The 19,204-nt window shown below is 38.3% G+C and overlaps 1 pseudogene; it reads left to right on the top strand.

Annotated features, from left to right (window-relative positions):
* Positions 1-19,204, top strand: part of LOC127678097 (vomeronasal type-2 receptor 26-like) — a 73,745-nt pseudogene that overhangs the window by 16,092 nt on the left and 38,449 nt on the right.

Genomic DNA, 19,204 nt, shown 5'->3' with positions numbered 1-19,204 from the left:
TCCAGCCAGAGACCTCAGGACTGGATCCTCTGCTCTGCAGGGCCAGACACACCAGAGCATGCTGCTTCCTCCCAGCCAGCCTCTGGGTGAACAGCTGGCCTCTGGCATGGCCTGGTGACAAGGTGCTGTGGCCCAGGCTGTTCCCAATCCCAAGGCAGAGACAGGAAGGCTGCTGCCTGAGGCCTCAGGACTGGATCCTCAACTCTGCAGGGCCGGACACACCAGAACATGCTGCTTCTTCCCAGCCAGGCTCCAGGTGCACAGCTGGCCTCTTGCAAGGCCTGGATACAGGATGCTGTGTGTTGTTTCTGTTTTAAATTCATGCATTTAGTGTACTCATTTTAAAATCATTATTAATTTTTTTAATAATGTCTATCATGTGAGAATTTTCTATATGGGGCAGTTGACCCCTTTTTGTTCATTTTTTTATCTGACTTCATTAGATTCAATTGAATATGTTCCATTTGAATTTTCTCTAAGCATATCAGTTATACATAAAATATTCTGTTGTTTTTCAAACATGTTCAAGGCACATTAGCAAGTACTGCTTATCAGCAATGTTTACACATTTGTGAACTCTTCTTCTTTCTCTTTTCTATCGGTTGTAGCAGTGTTGTCAAATGTTTCATTTATCTAAAGATATACCCAGGTGGTATTTCATTCACTTTGTGGTTTTGAGCAGATTATAGAATAGCACAAAGATAAAGAAGATACAATGCTCAATTTAACTGTGCTATTCTGCTTCTTTGCTGTTCTTGACTATATGTCAGTTTCGTTTTCTAGATAACAAAATTTTCCTTTTCTGTGAAAGTTTCCCTTAACTTTTCTACAAGGCAGGAATATGAATAAAATTTAACTCTCGAGTATTTTTAAATGTGATTATATTCATTTTCCCTTCACTTTAAGAGGAGAGAATTTTGCTGATTAAACCTTAAAAGTAAAACATTCTCCTCTCTAAGGAAGGGATATTTTTCACTTAATTCTTCAGAGAATTGGATTTTTTGCTTGTTTTTAGTTTAAATTATAAGGTCAGATATATATTTTTTGTATATCTACCCAATAAAGTCTATTAAAATAATGTATTCTTTGACAGGTACAACAAGCATACAAATAGAAAATGCTTTTCTTCACATCCATTTCTCTAAGTCTCTTAGCTCTCTGCATTCTCACAGATCCTCCAGTCTCCCACTATCTCTCTATTCTATATTCATGTCTTTTGATTTGTGTTTTCTTTCATGACCCACTAGATTTATGACCTACAGGGCCTTCCATATGGGCATGAATATGCAGTTATCCAATGAGGCAGAAGGGAATAAAAAATGTTGGTATTTCTAACGACAATGACCTCCCCTCCTTTAGAATCTTTTAAATAATTACATTGCTCATGTGATGGGCATGACCCTATAAACGTCCTCCCTCATCTGAAGTTAAACATTTTTATTGGCTAGATCTTGTTCTGTTTCTATACCGGCAGACTTAACTACCATAAGCTCCTGAGAGCCATGACCATGTCATACCTAAAAGACAGTAGTTCATGGACCTCCTAACCAGCATCTGATTTGTTCATTATCTCAATCTCCTTTTTCCCAATGGTTTCTATGATTTGGGAATCTTCTCATAGCTGTCTTATTTCACTATGAACAATCAATATTCGTGGCATAGAGAAATTATCTGATATAACCTGACAATAGCAGGATTCTATTCTTCTAAATATTTAGTAGGAAATTCAATAAAGTGTATTCTTAGCCAAACAGAAGTAGTAGGCACACCCATATGATTTCTGATCTTGCAAGATATTGATCTTAAATACATTTGTAGTAACAGGTATGAGTCTTTCTTGTAAGGACATCCTCAAATACCATGAGCAAGAAGTTGTTTATTCCTATAACAATTGTGCCAGTATTTCCCCAGTATGCATATCATGTCTGGAAAGTGGGTATTATAGAATGCAAGGTCTACAGCTGGGAAAAAACTTTGCTGACTTTACTTCCTCAGAAGCTTGTAGTTTAGCTTCTACCAGAGTGAAATGTGCCAGACAGACAAGCAGAATAGACAACAGGGAGAAAGTTTTCACATTAGTTCTGGCCTCATTGCTGTGTCCTGCAGCAAAGTGTGTGGTGTCTTGAGTAGTAGTGTCTTACCATGTGGTTTGTATGCGTAACCAAAGGCAAGGATCATAACCTGCATTGTCTTGGGGTCTTTTGGGGGCTTCTTATCTGCCACAAGGATATTTTATATGTAATAAACTGTAACATCTCTGTTTAAATTCTTTTTAAATTGCCTTTTACTTTGCAACTAGCTTAAAGTTGTAGCTATATATGACTTCTTCATAATCTTCAGGTTTGGTTAACTTACCCTAATCTATTCTCTCTGACTCTGATCCATCTTTGCAGGTCTCCATCAAATGTTCCTATACATTTCTGTACCGCAGATCTTCTTCTTTTGCCTCCTTCCTTATTTGCAAATTTCATATTTTAAAATCTGAAAATTTTATTTTATTTGAACTTTCTTGAGTTATGTATGGTGGAGAAAAATTTTGGCTTTTTTGAAAACCTCTTATGCAAATTTAAACAACCTCATTCAAATTGTTTTTATTTTTCATAATTTTTCAAATTGTTAACCTCAAAATTTAGAATCTGTCTGCCAGAGTCATCACTGAGTGACAGAGAAAATTTCAGAAATAAAACCTGAATAGTGGTGATAGTGTTGCTGAAAAGCATATAACTATGTTAATATCTTGGTATCATCATACATGTTCTAGCCTTATGATAAATAATTGATAAATGAAATAAAAATCAAAGCCATAGGAACATACAATTTGTGAAAGAGAGTACAATTATACTAACCAGGTTTATTTGCATGTCAGTGAGTTATACTGCAATTTCTGACAGTTTTCTTTTTGTTTCTTTTTTTCTCTTTTTCTTTTTTTCTTTTCTTTTCTTTTTTTTTTTTTGGGTTTTTTTAGAGACAGGGTTTCTCTGTGTAGCCCTGGGTGTCCTGGGACTCACTCTGTAGACCAGGCTGGCCTCAAACTCAGAAATCCCCCTGCCTCTGCCTCCCAGAGTGCTGGGATTACAGGTGTGCGCCACCACCGCCCGGCCTTACAGTTATTTTCTCTTTTAGCTCCATCCATTCTTAGAAAAGGGCAAACTTGGAAGAAACATCAATGAGGAGAACATTGTGACCCAGGAAATTTCAACAACCAAGATTGACATCTTTAATTACCAGTCTCTGCAGAGTGGTACCGAAGCTCAAGTGAAAGTTGGAGAGTTTGTCTTTGGGTCTCACAGTGTTCAGAATCTTTTCCTAAATGACACACTCATAAATTTGGGTATATACAACAATCAGGTGAGTATCTTTAAAGTCAGCACTTGTGGGGGAAAAAAGGAGGAGAGTGTGCCTGTGATGGCGGCAGGAGTTCCTTCATAGGAGAGCTCTGGCATGCAGATACTGAGGGGATGGGAACACCAGCAGGATCAAACATACTGAAGGCCCACAGACAGGAGCTGCAGGACTAATGGGTGGGGCCATTAGCACAGCCCTGAATACCTGTAATAGGTGAAGCTGTTTAGCTGTGATGGAAGCTCAGCAGGCTGAGAGGAGTCTGGCTTGGATCCTTTCCCATGTCAGCTGGAAATGCTGAGGCTTGCTCTGTGCTTTTATACAGCAGGTTTAATAAAAGAGACAGTTCATAGTTTTATGATTTATTATTAAAAGACTAAAAGGAGAAAAGGAGAAAGAGAAGATAGAGAGATGAGGAACAAACATGACCACTTGAAAGAGAGAATGAGAGAGAGAGAGAGATGTGTATGTGTGTGTGAGAGAGAGATGTGTGAGAGAGAGAGAATGAGAGAAAGAGAGAGAGGAGAAGGATAAAAGAGAACTGGGGGGGGGGAGTATCCATTTATATTAAGCTGGGTTACCTAGTATTGCCAGGTAACCAAGGGGCAGGGAAAGCCTGCCTGTAGCCAGGTGAGTGCAGAGGTGGAGTCCAGCCAGAACACTAGGGAGTGGGGCATGCCACATGTGACTGATGGCCACAGGATTATGGAGTTGAGTCTCCTGAGTGGCCTTGCCCAACCCAGCTACATACACCATGGCCCCATAAGCACTGTATGTTGTTCTCAGAGTGGAATTCCTCAGAGAACAGGGTTAAGAGAATGTTGAGTGCCATCAGGCTGAGAGTGCCCTTATTTTGTCCTTTCTAATGGTGAATACCAGAACTTTCTGCCTACGAATCACTGTAAGAATTACTGATTCATTTTGGATTAATTCTTCAGATGGTTTCATTCTTGTAATGATCAGATGCACCCATGGTTTACCTAGAAAGAAAAAAGAAAAAAAAAGAAAAAGAAACAACATCTTGTATAGCTATTTGGATTAGTCATAGTGGTCAAGGCTTTAGTGGAAGTAACTGCCTTCAGTAAATAAATAAAATAAACACATGTGCATGAAACCAGTCTCCCCAATTATTTGGACTTATAAATATAACTTTGATTTTATGAAGTTAATTGCCATCTCTGAGGCTTACTGCCTCCACCTGCTTTCCTAATTCTACTTCAGGATGCTTCTAGACTCCTATAGCCTATTCTAGTTCTAGAACATTTACAGTCTTTGAGACTTAAAGCTGAAGAAGCTCCCCATTGCTTCCTCCTTCTGAGTTCTGGCTAGCTGGTTCAACTCAGGTATTCTGGCTCAATGTCTTCTTCAAGCTGATTGTTTCAATCTGACTTCTCTTAGTTTCTGACTGAATTTGCTCTGCTTTGCTTCATAGTAAGTTTGGCAATATGTATTAATCTTTTGGCTCCTTCTCAAGTTCTCCTGGTTCTGTCATTCACCTGTGTCTAACTTGTACTCTCTACAACCTGTCTCTGTACAAGTTGTGCAAGTAAAACTCATTGCCCCCCAACCCTCATGCACTATTCTTTTATGTTTCTAACAGAAGCCATCTAGGAAATGCTATGACAAGTTAATAAAATTTCTGGAGATATTCCACAGTTTTGAGTGGTTGTAGTGGGTGCACTCTGAGAGTATCTGGGTGCACACAGATACTTTGACTTAGATATTCCTCCTCATTCCTCACAGTATGATGTAGCTTAATTTCCTGTGTATTTATTCATTTTATTGGGTACATTTCCTTCAGAATCAATATGAAATATACTTTGATGTAATAAAGCTGTTTTGATGTATTGATGATTTTCTAATTGCTGATCGTGATTTTACAGAGCTCCTAAATTCATACAAGCATTCTCAAGGACCCTATAAAATAAAAGTTGCAAATAGAGCTCTTTATACCTTCATGTTTCCTGGATTAATTGTGCTAGGGAAAAAACAGATTGGAAAAAATTAATTATCATTGAGAAAACATTTATTCAATTATTTATCTAAGAAATATCCCATAGGTGTACACTGTGGAAAACCACGACCATAAGAAACTGTTGCTTTTAACTTATAACGGACTGATACAAAGAAAAACTGCTTTGAATTTATATCCTTTCTGCTGTGATTCCTTTTTTTTTAACATTTTGTGTATGAGACAATTTTTTTTAACATAGATTTTTGTAACAGAAAACCTATAAAATCACTGAAAGCAATAATAAATACTTGGAGTAGCCTCTTTCTGCTTCTGCCAATGTGTGCTTGTTTTTCTGTGCGCTTACTTTGACTTTCTTAATTTCTTCTCTTTTCTTCCTTTCCTTTTCACTTTTCTTTTCTTCCTTCCTTCATCAATTCTTTCCTACCTACCTTCCTTCCTTTTCCTTCCTTTCTTCCTTCATTCCTTTTCCCCTACATCCCTCTTTCCCTCTGTCTGTTCTTTCTTTGTTTCTTTGTTTCTTTGTTTCTTTCTTTGTTTCTTTCTTTGTTTCTTTCTTTGTTTCTTTGTATCTTTGTTTCTTTGTTTCTTTCTTTCTTTCTTTCTTCCTTCCTTCCTTCCTTCCTTCCTTCCTTCCTTCCTTCCTTCCTTTCTTTCTTTCTCTCTCTCTCTCTCTCTCTCTCTCTCTCTCTCTCTCTCTCTCTTTCTTTCTTTCTTTCTTTCTTTCTTTCTTTCTTTCTTTCTTTCTTTCTTTCTTTCTTTCTTTCCTTTTTCCTGCTGCAGGACGAGTAAACTGCAAGAAGACATCAGCTTTTGGCCCAGGAAAAGCAAAACCAAGTTAATTGTCCAAAGCCATCAGATCCTACCACCAGAATAGAGATAATTAAATAGTCAGAAGACAACTTTTATTTGGTTACAGTTTTGTTTTTATTTGTTTTGCTTTTTGTGCTGTTGTATTTTATTTTCAAGGTTTGATGCTTAGTTGAGTTTTGGGGACTTCAGTCTGTTTTTTTTTTTTTTTTTTTGAGAAAGAACTCAAATTTGGGCAGGTTGAGAGAAGGAGAGTACTTGGACAGAGATGGGAGAAGGGAAGGACATGATCAAAATATATGAAATAAATAAAATGAAATAAATGAAAGCAAGAAAATCTATCAAACAATGAAATAAAATAAAGCAGCAGTTCAAAAAGAGAATTAGGGATAGGGAGAAACTGGCAATTTGGCTTCATACTCTCTAAAAGTCTGATACTTCTTTCTTATAGTACACAGATGTCCTGCTGAAATTTACCATCTCGATGCTAATACTGAATGTCATGAGCTGACTGCCTTTGCTCCTCTCATGTCTCCTATACAGATTCCTTTTTCTCTTTGCAAACAAAGTTGTCCTCTTGGATTTAGGAAAACAGTAGATCATTTGCTTGCATTCTGTTGTTATTATTGTGCCCCATGTCCAGCTGGAGAGATTACAAATGAAACAGGTATTTATAAAATGGTTCTAAATGTGGAAATTTCTAGATATGGTTCTCAATGTGGAAATAATGCACCACTAGAGAATGGTGAAAACACAACACCTGAAGACAGAGTTATATTTATGTAGCTGACTCTTAATACTTTAAAACAAGTTAATGCTGTGTTGAGGTAGCAAAGTTCTTAATGCCAACTCTCAGTATGCGGATATCTGAGTTCAAGGCAATTCTGATCCACAGAGTGAGTTTCATGACAGCCAATGCTGAAGAGAGAAAACATGCCTTGAAAAAGAAAACAAGTCTTGATCTTAGAGCATATTCTATTGGTGTTCTCTTCAGGAACTTTCCCGCTATACCGATGTCCTCAAGGGTCTTCCCCAGTTTCTTTTCTATTAGCTTCAGAGTGTCTGGCTTTATGTGGCGGTCCTTGATCAATTTGGAGTTGATCTTAGTACAAGGAGAAAAGGATGTATCAATTCATATCCTTCTGCATGCTGACCTCCAGTTGAACCGGCACCATTTGTTGAAAAGGCTATCTTTTTTCCTCTGGATGTTTTCAGCTCCTTTGTTGAGGATCAAGTGTCCATATGTGTGTGGGTTCATTTCTGGATCTTCAATCCTATTCCATTTATCCTCCTGCCTGTCACTGTACCAATACCATGTGGTTTTTAACACTATTGCTCTTTAGTATTGCTTGTGGTCAGGGGTACTATTCCCCCAGAATTTCTTTCATTGTTGAGAATAGTTTTAGCTATCCTGGGTTTTTTGTTATTCCAGCTGAATTTGAGAATTGCTCTCTCTAACTAACTCTATGAAAAACTGAGTTGGGATGTTGATGGTTATTGCATTGAATCTGCATATTTCTTTTGGCAAAATTGCCATTTTAGCTATATTAATCCTTCTAATCCATGAGCGTAGGAGATTTTTCCATTTTCTGTGGTCTTCTTTAGAGTTTTGAAGATCTTGTGATACAGATCTTTCACTTGTTTGGTCAGAGTCACACCAAGGTACTTTATACTGTTTGTGGCTATTGTGAAGGGTGTCATTTCCCTAATTTCTTTCTCAGCCTGCTTATCCTTTGAGTATAGGAAGGCTACTCATTTGCTTGAGTTGATTTTATAACCTGCCACTTTGCTGAAGTTGTTTATCAGCTATAGGAATTCTCTAGTGGAGTTTTTTGAGTCACTTAGGTAGACTATCATATCATCTACAAATAGTGATAGTTTAACTTTTTCCTTTCCAATTTTTAACCCCTTGACATCCCTATGTTGTCTAAGAGCCTGAGCTAGTACCTTAAGTACAATATTGAAAAGATAAGGAGAGAGGGGGCAGCCTTGTCTAGTCCCTGATATTAGTGGAATTGGTTCAAGTTTCTCTTCATTTAGTGTGATGTTGGCTACCAGTTTGCTGTATATTGCTTTTTACTATGTTTAGGTATGGGCCTTGAATTCCTGTTCATTCCAAGACTTTAAGCATGAAAGGATGCTGAATTTTGTCAAATGCTTTTTCAGCATCCAATGAAATGACCATGTGATTTTTTTCTTTGAGTTTGTTTATGTAGTGGATTACATTGATGTATTTCTGTATATTGAACCATCTGTACATCCCTGGGATAAAACCTACTTGATCATGGTGGATGATCGCTTTTAATGTGTTCTTAGATTCGGTTGGCAAGAATTTTATCGAGTATTTTTGCATCGATGTTCATAAGGGAAATTGGTCTGAAGTTCTCTTTCTTTGTTGGATCTTTGTGTGGTTTCGGTATCAGCATAATTGTGGTTGCATAGAAGGAGTTGGGTAGTGTTTCTTCCATTTTTATTTTGTGGAATAGTTTGAAGAGTATTGGTGTTAGGTCTTCTTTGAAGGTCTGATAGAATTCTTCACTGAAACCATCTGGCCCTGTGGTTTTTTTGGTTAGAAGACTTTCTATGACCCCTTCTATTTCTTTAGGGGTTATGGGACTATTTGGTCCTGATTTTATTTTGGTATTTGGTATCTGTCTAGGAAATTTTCTATTTCTTCCAGATTCTCCAGTTGTGTTGAGTATAGGTTGGTCAATCTTGCTAAGATTGTGCCCTTTGGTTTATCTATTTTGTTGATTTTCTCAAAGAACCAGCTCCTGGATTCATTGATTCTTTGTATGGTTCTCATTGTTTCCACTTGATTGATTTCAGCCCTGAGTGGGATCTCATGAAATTACAGTTTCTGTAAGGTAAAGGACACCATCAAAAGGACAAATCGGGAACCAATAAATTGGGAAAAGATCTTCACCTACCCTACATCTGATAGAGGGCTAATATCCAATATATACTAAGAACTCAAGTGTACAGAGCCATATTGGGGCAGTCTTGCACTTGGTCAGAGTTTGACTTTGGTCAAGGTTAACTTCTCCCAGAAAGCCAGGATCCTGCTCCACCTAGGGTGGAGCGCTCGTAGTAAAGGTTAAGTTCATTGTTCCTCCAGGTCTAGGAATTCCTGAATTAAGCAGGTGACCCACCCAGCTGCCGGAGCAGTCAAGACGAGGACCTCCAAGAGAAGCTAGACAACTTCCACCGGAACTCAGCCTGGAGTCTGGGGGGAAGGGTTTGCCCAAACTGTTAAAAGGTCTGGCGCCATTAAAGTTTCCGGCTTTGATCAGTGAACATTGACTTAGCCGCGCTTTCTTTTCGCCCCTCTTCCCTATAACCCCAAGATTCTCTCAACAGGTAACCCGGTTTACATGTGGCTGCGGGCGGCTACATAATTGGCGCCTGAACGTGGGGTGACCTGGTACGAGAGAATTTCCTGAGGTAGCTCTATCCAGCTTAGCTTCGCAGAAAAGGTGGTAAGAAGTAGTATCCACACGGTAAGCAACATAGAGGTCAAAACTAGCGCTAGTGAATTCGTGTCTATTGTTGTGAGTGTAGGAAGGATTCGGTTTTTCAAGCAAACTGTGCGGGCCCGGCACAGTGACTGCTTGGGTTGAAAAGATAGGGAAATATGGGGAAGGAATTTGGTAGGCATTTGCCCAAAGCTCGTAAGAGCTGATTTCGGCGAAAAGAAAGGGGTTTTTAAAAATAGGCATATGTCCACAGCTTCTAAGAGCTGTTTAAAGAGGAAAATGGATGCAATTGCTTAACAAGCACGCTTAACTTTCTGTGTATCTTTCCGTGTTTGTCCCGGTGCACCGACTGTTTGTCTATGTGTATGTTTATGTCCTCTCTGTGTCTTTGTGTGAATGACTGTTTCATGTTAAAAAGGAAAATTGGTAAAGATTTCATCTGCTGGTAACCTCTTGAGCCAGCCACAGTTTGTGTGGGGATTGATTCAAAGCCATGCCGCGACAGTGCAGCTCACTCAAGAGGCAAGCATGGCTGGGGAAAAAGCCGCTCTTAAAAGCCCAGAAACCTCAAGATTTGGGAAGACCTTGGTTTGGCTTGTGAAATTCATGTAGTCGCTTTATACTTGTTTCTAATTGGTTTTAATGATATAAGGCTTTACATTTCTTGACTAAAGAGTTATAAATTAATTGGTTATTATGTAAAAGGTATAGTGTTATTAAGAAAAGGTTAGTTTAAAACTGGTGATTCAGTGTTAGAGCCATCTTAACTACACGTGGCCTAACGCCACTCATGCTTTGTTCTTATTTATAATTGGATTTAAAGGTATATTTTGCATGTCTTGACTATAGAGTATTGGCTTAAGTCACTGGACATGATTTAAAAGGTATAATGTTATTAACAAAAGTTAGGTTAAAGCTGGTAGTTTAGGGTAGTCGCCATTTTTAAACAACACGTGGCATGACGGTTAAGGCTGGTAGTTTAGGGTAGTCGCCATTTTGAACAACACGTGGCATGACGCAATCCAGGAAATACAGGCCTTTGGGACGCTCCTAAATTGGCATGGTGTTTCATGTGAATCTTGGCCTGGAGACTGGACTTAATGAAGATTAAGATTTAAAATATTGTCTCTTTAATAAGTTACACTGTCATACACTTGAACATAAGAACTGGCAGACAAACCGTGTGCTGTAAATATGTGTTTGCCATTGATTTTAAAGAAAATAGATTGTTTAAAATTGGGATTTGCTTCCAAAATTACAATTGTGCTCTAATATCGCAAGAAAACATTGAGTTACAATAAAAATCAGTGTGTCATTGGCTGCAGTTTTCAGTTTGCAGGCTCATAATTGTTAACAGTTTGTAATTAAGATAATTTTGAGAGTGATACAGCTATGGATTTTAGAGGCCCATTGCCACTTTTCCACAAGTTTAACCCTCCAAGATTAAAAAGGAGATCTCTGTGGAAATGTATTTGATATCAAGTAGGTTCCTTTGACCATGGAATTACAGGTTTCTTTTGTTTAATCCTCAAAACACAGGTTTGGGTCTGGTCTTAGATAAAAGGCTCAGATCTAGTCCTTGCCAAGGACTAAAGGTGGATCCTAGGGCAGATAAAAAAAAAATGTGTTTTGTCTCTGTTTCAATACTAGAAGTTAGGATCTTAAAATTTTCAGTGTATAATGTTCATAGAATGTTTGTTACAGGCCCTTGCTCCTATGGACTTTTAGAATTTTTAGGTAAATGGCTTTCAAAGGTTGTTAGGATATATTAATTGGCTTTATCTTATATTTACCTCATTTTAAGCTTGCCACAGGAGGTCTTAAACCTCTGTTTTCAAGGTAGGAAACGTTTGTTCCTTGCTTCAAGCAACAATCAAATTTATTATTAATGGTTGGTCTATTACATGGCAAGCATTTTTAGGCAAAATTAATAATTGTTATCCAAAAGATAATTTGTACTATCAGATCACATGTTTATTCCTTTAAGTTTCTCCCTGCTTCAACACAGATACCTGAATTGGGTGCTATAGCAGCTATTTTTAAGATGTTAAAAGTCAAGCTTTTAATAATAGTAGATATATATATAGCTCATGGTTTATAATTGCTTAAAATTGGTCCATTTTTCATACTGCTAATTCTTAATTTCTACAGTTTATGCAAATGTGATTCAAATTTCTAAGAACAAAGGATATGTTCTCTAAATGACTGTCCTTTAGGTATTTGAAATAATTTTATATTTTTTGCACATCAAATTGTAAAGATTTGTTCTTGATGTCCTCAATTTCTACCTCTACCACATAATGGTGTTAATCCTAGAGGACTTAGTTATTACAGATAAATGATATTCATATTTCTAAATTAGAAGATTAAAAAATATGTGCATGTGACTAATGATTCATTTTTAGGCTGTCTAGTTGCAACTGCTCTAACAGAAAAAGCAACTAAAAATGCTATGTTTATTTTATATAATTACATAGTTATTGCCTATGTTATGGTTTATACTTTGTGTTCCACCTTAAATTAATAAAACAATATCTTCTTGGAAGAAAGAAGAGAGGGGAAATCGTGTCCCTGTACATATCATTTATATTATGCTTACATGTTTTTAAGAAAATTTTAAAATTTGGATGCCAAGAAACTCCTTGCTAAATGTATATGACATCTTGTAATTAGACATATTGATGTCTAGGTGAAATGAAGGAATTCACTTATTAACATATGCCATGATCCTGATTTAATATTGGGGGAGAAGGCATGTCCTCTGTTTTTTCCACAGAATGCTACAGAAGATATGCTGACTGTGCTTGCTGAATGCCCAAACCATGGTAACATAAGATCTATATTGGGTATATGTTCTTGACTTACCTCAATTGTCAAATGTCCCAGGTTAGATAAATTGCCTAGCTTCAAGCTTTTAGACTTTGTGGGACAGAACATAGAGACTGTTAAGCTAGCTTAAGAAAAATTAATCTAAAGAAGAGTTAAAATGACTCTTCTCCTTATTGTGTTCAGCTGACTCAACCATAGACTGGTCTAAATATAATTCCAATATTGAAGATTCCAATTTTAAAGATGGCTAACAATCTTCAGCCTGCTGTGTTAATTTAACATATAGTCTCCACTTTTCCTGAGAAGTAACAGCTTATTTCTTGATACACAGGCTCCCTCTCCCACCTCAGAGGCCAAGCTTTGGGTCCTTAAAGTTGTTAATTTACAACTGAATTGGATACTTCAGGGACAAGTTAATCCTATTCCACCTTTAACTCTTGACCTTGTCTGTTAAGCAGACTGGCTGTCTCCACCCAGGCTCACCTGGATGGAGAGATTGCATGTCTGTTAAAGACACTTGCAGACCCCCCCCCTGGCTTCAAAACGTACACAAGTGGATCTCCAAAGAGGGAGCCACATAGAACTCAGATCTATGTGTGTTTGTTTATGAACAAACATGGGTACCAGCGAGACGTGCGAGGCAAAGCACTGCATGGGGAGGTGAATTTCTGCTTCTGAGTCCCCAGGAAGTACACCTAATTGCATAGGGGTTAACGTCGAGAGGCTGTCCTTAAAATAATAAGGGAGCCTATTACCCCTCCTCTGAAAAAGACATCATACAATATTTAAGAGGAATTACGGTCAATGCTTCCCCTCCTGGTTAAGGCCCGCCTTCTTATGAAGGATACTTATCCACTTGTTTTCTACCTCCTCGTGTTCAAATTAATAAAAAAAGGGAGGACATGTACAGAGCCATATTGGGGCAGTCTTGCACTTGGTCAGAGTTTGACTTTGGTCAAGGTTAACTTCTCCCAGAAAGCCAGGATCCTGCTCCACCTAGGGTGGAGCGCTCGTAGTAAAGGTTAAGTTCATTGTTCCTCCAGGTCTAGGAATTCCTGAATTAAGCAGGTGACCCACCCAGCTGCCGGAGCAGTCAAGACGAGGACCTCCAAGAGAAGCTAGACAACTTCCACCGGAACTCAGCCTGGAGTCTGGGGGGAAGGGTTTGCCCAAACTGTTAAAAGGTCTGGCACCATTAAAGTTTCCGGCTTTGATCAGTGAACATTGACTTAGCCGCGCTTTCTTTTCGCCCCTCTTCCCTATAACCCCAAGATTCTCTCAACAGGTAACCCGGTTTACATGTGGCTGCGGGCGGCTACACTCAAGAAGTTAGACCCCCAAAAGCCAAGTAACCCTATTAAAAATGGGGTACAGAGCTAAACAAAGAATTTTCCCCCGAAGGACTTCAGATAGCTGAGAAGCATCTTAAAAAATGATCAACTTCATTAGTCATTAGGGAAATGCAAATCAAAACAACCCTGAGATTTCACCTTATACCAGTCAGAATGGCTAAGATCAAAAATTCAGGAGATAGCAGGTGTTGGCAAGGATGTGGAGAAAGAGGAACATCCTCTGGTGGTGTTCCATTTTGCTTGTGCATTGCTGGTGGCATTGCAAATTGGTACAACCCCTCTGGAAATCAGTCTGGTGGTTCCTCAGAAAACAGGGCAAATCACTTCCAGAGGATTCTGCTATACCACTCCTGGGCATATACCCAGAGGATTCCCCAGCAGGTAATGAGGATAAGTGCTACACTATGTTCATAGTAGCCTTATTTATAATAGACAGAACCTGGAAAGAACCTAGGTATCCCTCAACGGAAGAGTGAATGCAGAAAAATGTGGTATATATACACAATGGAGTACTATTCAGCCATTAGAAGCAATGAATTCATGACATTCTTAGACAAATGGATGGAGCTTGAAAACATCATACTAAGTGAGGTAACTCAGTCTCAAAAGATTAATCATGGTATGCACTCACTAATTAGTGGATATTAGCCTAGAAATTTGGAATACCCAAAACATGATCCACACATTAAATGATGTACAAGAAGAATGCGGGAGTGGCCTGGTTCTGGAAATACTCAGTGTAGCAGTATAGGGCAAAACCAGAACAGGGAAGTGGGATGGGGTGGATGGGAGAACAGGGGGAGGGAAGAGGGCTTATGGGACATTCAGGGAGTAAGGGCCAGAAAAGGGAAAATCATTTGAAATGTAAATAAAAATATATCGAATAAAAGAAGAAAACAAAAAGAAAAATAAAACAAAAAACAAACAAAAACATTGACCTCAACCCAGTCATTTTTGTTACTGATATTTATCTGTTTGTTTTATTTGCTATGTTGTGTGTATTGATCTCAAACTCCTGGGTTCCAGCAATCCTCCAGGCTGAGCCTCCTGGGTGACTATGACCACAGGAATGTTCTCCTGTATCTGGTCCAGCTTTGTCTTCTGCACATCTGCTTTGAGTTTAAGTTTCATTTCTTTGGTTCCCTGCTTTTCACTACTAGTTCTATTACAGCTATAGCAGTATTAATGGGTATGGTTGGTGCGCTGTGTATACTATAAACAGTTAATGCTCGCCATATACCCTAAAGTATGAGATGCATTATAGAGCATGACCTTATGTCATACTTCCAATAAATATTAATATAAGCAATGTTTTTATTTACATTGAAATAAGACTTCTGAGAAACCATATAAAGTGCTAAGGTCATAAAACCTAGAGTCAGTTGAGACAAAATACAGACTTGTCAAATGAGAGCAACTGCTAAAAAGAATGCATCAGAGTGACATTGATGGCAGATACAGTAGTCCTTTTCTGGAACCCTGGGACACTGGGACACTGGGACACTTGGACACTGGGACCCAGAGTTTACATCCTATGGTGAATTGTAGAAACTCCATAACTATTTGTTTATGATTAAATAAGGTATTTCCTGTATGAACTAAAAGGTTCCCTTTGTAATACTTTGAGTCTTGAGGGAGCTGTCATTATGCATTCCTTGGATTGTAAGCCACCATCCGGTCACAGTATACCCAAGCACTGACAGATCACAGAGGATGAATGATTTGTGGGGCTGTGAGTGATGGGCAGAGCTGTGAGTGATGGGCAGGGCTGTGAGTGATGTGTGGGGCTGTGAGTGATGTGCAGGGAGGACTATGAGTGATTTGCAAGTTTACATTTACTGAAAATAAGGATTTTAATTGGGTGATATCGTTCTAGTTTACTAAAATTTCTGAGAATAATATGTCTACCATCATCATATTTTTAACACATTTTTGTGCTGGGAATAGAACCTAAAGCCTTATATGCAGCCCTAGACTCAACTGTATCTACAGATCATGCCATTGTCACCATAAAATTTTTTCTCCTGATAAACTCTAATCAGATTTTAATCCAGGATATTAAGGAACTTGTCCAAAACAAGAGTTTTTCTCCCTAAGCAAAACTATTCACCTAAAATGTATTGGCTTCTGATTATTTCTTGCACAATATTACATCCTTGGATAATAAACAAAATGAAAGAATTAAAAGAAAATATTACTGTTTCTAAACATAGATGTCACTAAATGCTAGAGAGTTTTAGTTTCTAGGTGTTCCTGTTCAAGACCTGATTTGACAGTCTAGTTCTCTCTTGGAGGTAGCTGAGGTGGTAAAGAGTTGAGTGGTGGTGGATGGAGAGCAAATCTTGGTCTTGTGAGATATTTATAGATGCTTTTCAATAATGAATCATTTACCTGACTTAAGTCTCAGTGACTTTGCAGTAGTACCTGGCCTGCCCCTCAGTTCTTCTAGGGGCCAGAAACTATAGCCTCTGGCATTTAGTATCTCATAATAAAACAGTTGGGGATTATGTAAAGTAGCCTTCCTTCTTATCTCTGCATGAACTTGGAGGCTAAGACTTACAGCCTGCTAAGGAAAGTCTCTGGAAGAAAAAGGGGCACTTTGAAAAGCGATTTTAATATTTATTTCCAAGCTCTCCAAATAATTCTCTACTCCAAAAACTCTCTCATTTCTTCCCCATTTCTAAGTTCCTTTTTAATCTCTAAGTTCACTTATAATTTCTAAGTTTTTCTACTGTGCTGTTCTTCTCCTTCCCATCCTGTTCTCACCTCCTGCTTTGATGTAGTATTGGCCTTCCTAGCATTTTGCACTATTTCTTGGCAAATAAATACATGATTTTTTCAACTGAGTCCTGTTTTACAAAAGTTCATTAAAGTACAAACATAAATTAAAACTGTCAATTTGAATAAGAAGTTTACAAGAGAGATTGCTTACATATGTATCCTTTAAAATGCAACATATTTTTAATGTCTTTATCACTATAGGTACATTGAAATGTAAAATGCATAATTTCTATTAGATATATTCTTTATTTTCATTTTCAATGTTGGCCCTTTCCTGTTTCCCCCCTCACCTGAAAATCTCATAAGCCATGCTCTCTTCCCCAATCAACCCTTCCCTGCTTTCCTGTCCTGGTATTCCTCTACACTACTGCATTAAAACTTTCCAGGACCAAGAGCCTCTCCTCCCTTTGGTATCTAACAAGACCATCCTCTGCTGCCTACATCTGGAGTTGTGGGTAACTCCATTTGTATTCTTTGGTTGATGGCTATCTCCCTGGTTCCTCTGGGAGTACTGCATGACTCATGTTGTTATTCCTCCTGTGGCACTACAAACACCTTCAGGTCTTGGGTCCATTCTGTACCTCCCCCATTGGGGATCCTGTGCTCAATTCAATGGCTGGCTGAGAGTGTCCCTTTCTGTATTTGTCAGGCACTAGGTGAGCCTCCCAGGTGATAGGTATATCTTGCTCAGGTTAGCCAGCAATTGTGAGCAGCCACAATAATGTCTGGGTTGTGGATATAGGATGGATACCTGGGTGGGGTAGTCACTGGATAGTCTTTCCCTCAGCCAGCACTTGTGGGCAGCCAAAATAATGTCTGGTTGTGTATATAGGATGGATACCTGGGTAGGGTAGTCTCTGGATGGTCTTTCCCTCAGACTCTGCTCTAGTTTTTGTTTCTGTATCTCCTTCTGTGGGTATGTTTTCTTCTTTCTATAAAGGACCGAAAAATCCATATTTTGTTCTTCCTCCTTCTTGGGGATGATTTGATATGTGAAATGTGTCTTGGGTATTCCAAATTTCTAGGCTAATATCCATTTATCAGTGAATGCATACCATGAGTGTTTTTTGTCATGGGGTTACATCACTAAGGATGATATTTTCCAATTTCATACACTGGTTTAAGAATTTCATGAATTCATTGTTTTTAATGGCTGAATAGTACTCCATTGTGTATATATACCACATTTTCTATATCCATTCCTCTGTTGGGGGGCAGCTTTGTTCTTTCCAGCTTGTGGCTATTATAAATAGGACTTCTATGAACATAGTGGAGCATGTGTTCTTATTACATGCTGTAGAATCCTCTGGGTATATGCCCAGGAGTGGTATAGCAGGGTCCTCCAGTAGTATTATGCCTAGTATTTTGAGTAACCACCAAACTAATTTCCAGAGTGGTAATACCACCTTGCAATCCCACCAGCAGTGGAGGAGTGTTCCTTTTTCTCCACAACCTCTCCAGCACCTGCTGTCCCCTGAGTTTTTGATCTTAGCCATCCTGACCAGTGTGAGGTGAAATCTCAGTGCTGTTTTGATTTGCATTTCCCTGATGAATAAGGATGTTGAACATTTATTTAGGTGCTTCTCGGCCATACAATATTCCTCAGTTGAAAATACTTTGTTTAGCTCTTTACCCCATTTTTTACCAGTGTTATTTGGTTCTCTGGATTAACATCTTGAGTTCTTTGTATATATTGGATATTATCCCTCTGTGGGATGTAAGGTTGGTAAAGATCTTTGTTAATTTGGATACTGTCTCTGTGTCCTCTGATTAGTCTGGCTTACCATTTATCGATCTTTGTTGATTTTTTTCAGAGTCAGCTCCTAGATTTGTTGATTCATTATATGGTTCTTTTTGCTTAAACATGGTTGATTTTAGTCCTGAGTTTGATGATTTCCTGCCTTCTACTCCTCTTCAGTGTATTAGCTTCTTTCTTTTCCAAATTTTTCAGGTGTGCCATTAAGAAGCTAGTGTATACTCTCTACAGTTTCTTTTTGGAGGCTCTCAGGGTTATAGGTTTTCCTCCTAGCACTGCTTTCATTGTGTCCCATAAGTTTGGGAATGTTGTGCCTTCATTTTCATTAAATTCTGAAAAGTCTTTAATATCTAACCTTATTTTTTCATTGACCAAGGGATAATTGAGTAGAGCATTGTTCATCTTTCATGTTTGTATGGGCTTTCTGCTATATTTGTTGCTATTGAAGACCAGTCTTAATCTGTAGTTATCTGATAGGAGGCATGGAACTACTTCAGTCTTCTCATATCGGTTGAGGTCTGTTTTGTGACCAATTATATGATCGATTTTGAAGAAGATACCATGAGGTGGTGAGAACAAGATATATTCTTAGGATTTAGTTTGACATGTTCTATAGATATCTCTTAAATCCATTTGGTCTAAAACTTCAATTTGTTTTACTGTGTCTCTGATTAGTGTTCCCTGATTGGTCCATAGACGAGAGTGGAATGTTAAAATCACCCACAATCATTGTGTGAGGTGCAATGTGTGCTTTGGACTTTAGTAAAATTTCTTTTATGACTTAGTGTGCCCTTTTGAATATATATGTTCAGAACTGAGAGTTCTTCTTGGTAGATTTTTCCTTTGATGAGCATAACGTGTCCTTCAGTGTCTTTTATGATGACTT

The sequence above is a fragment of the Apodemus sylvaticus genome, chromosome 2 (genome assembly GCF_947179515.1).
Source record: "Apodemus sylvaticus chromosome 2, mApoSyl1.1, whole genome shotgun sequence".
NCBI classification, from domain to species: domain Eukaryota; kingdom Metazoa; phylum Chordata; class Mammalia; order Rodentia; family Muridae; genus Apodemus; species Apodemus sylvaticus.
Note: the sequence above shows the minus strand (reverse complement) of the source record. Positions and strands in the feature narration are given on the sequence as shown.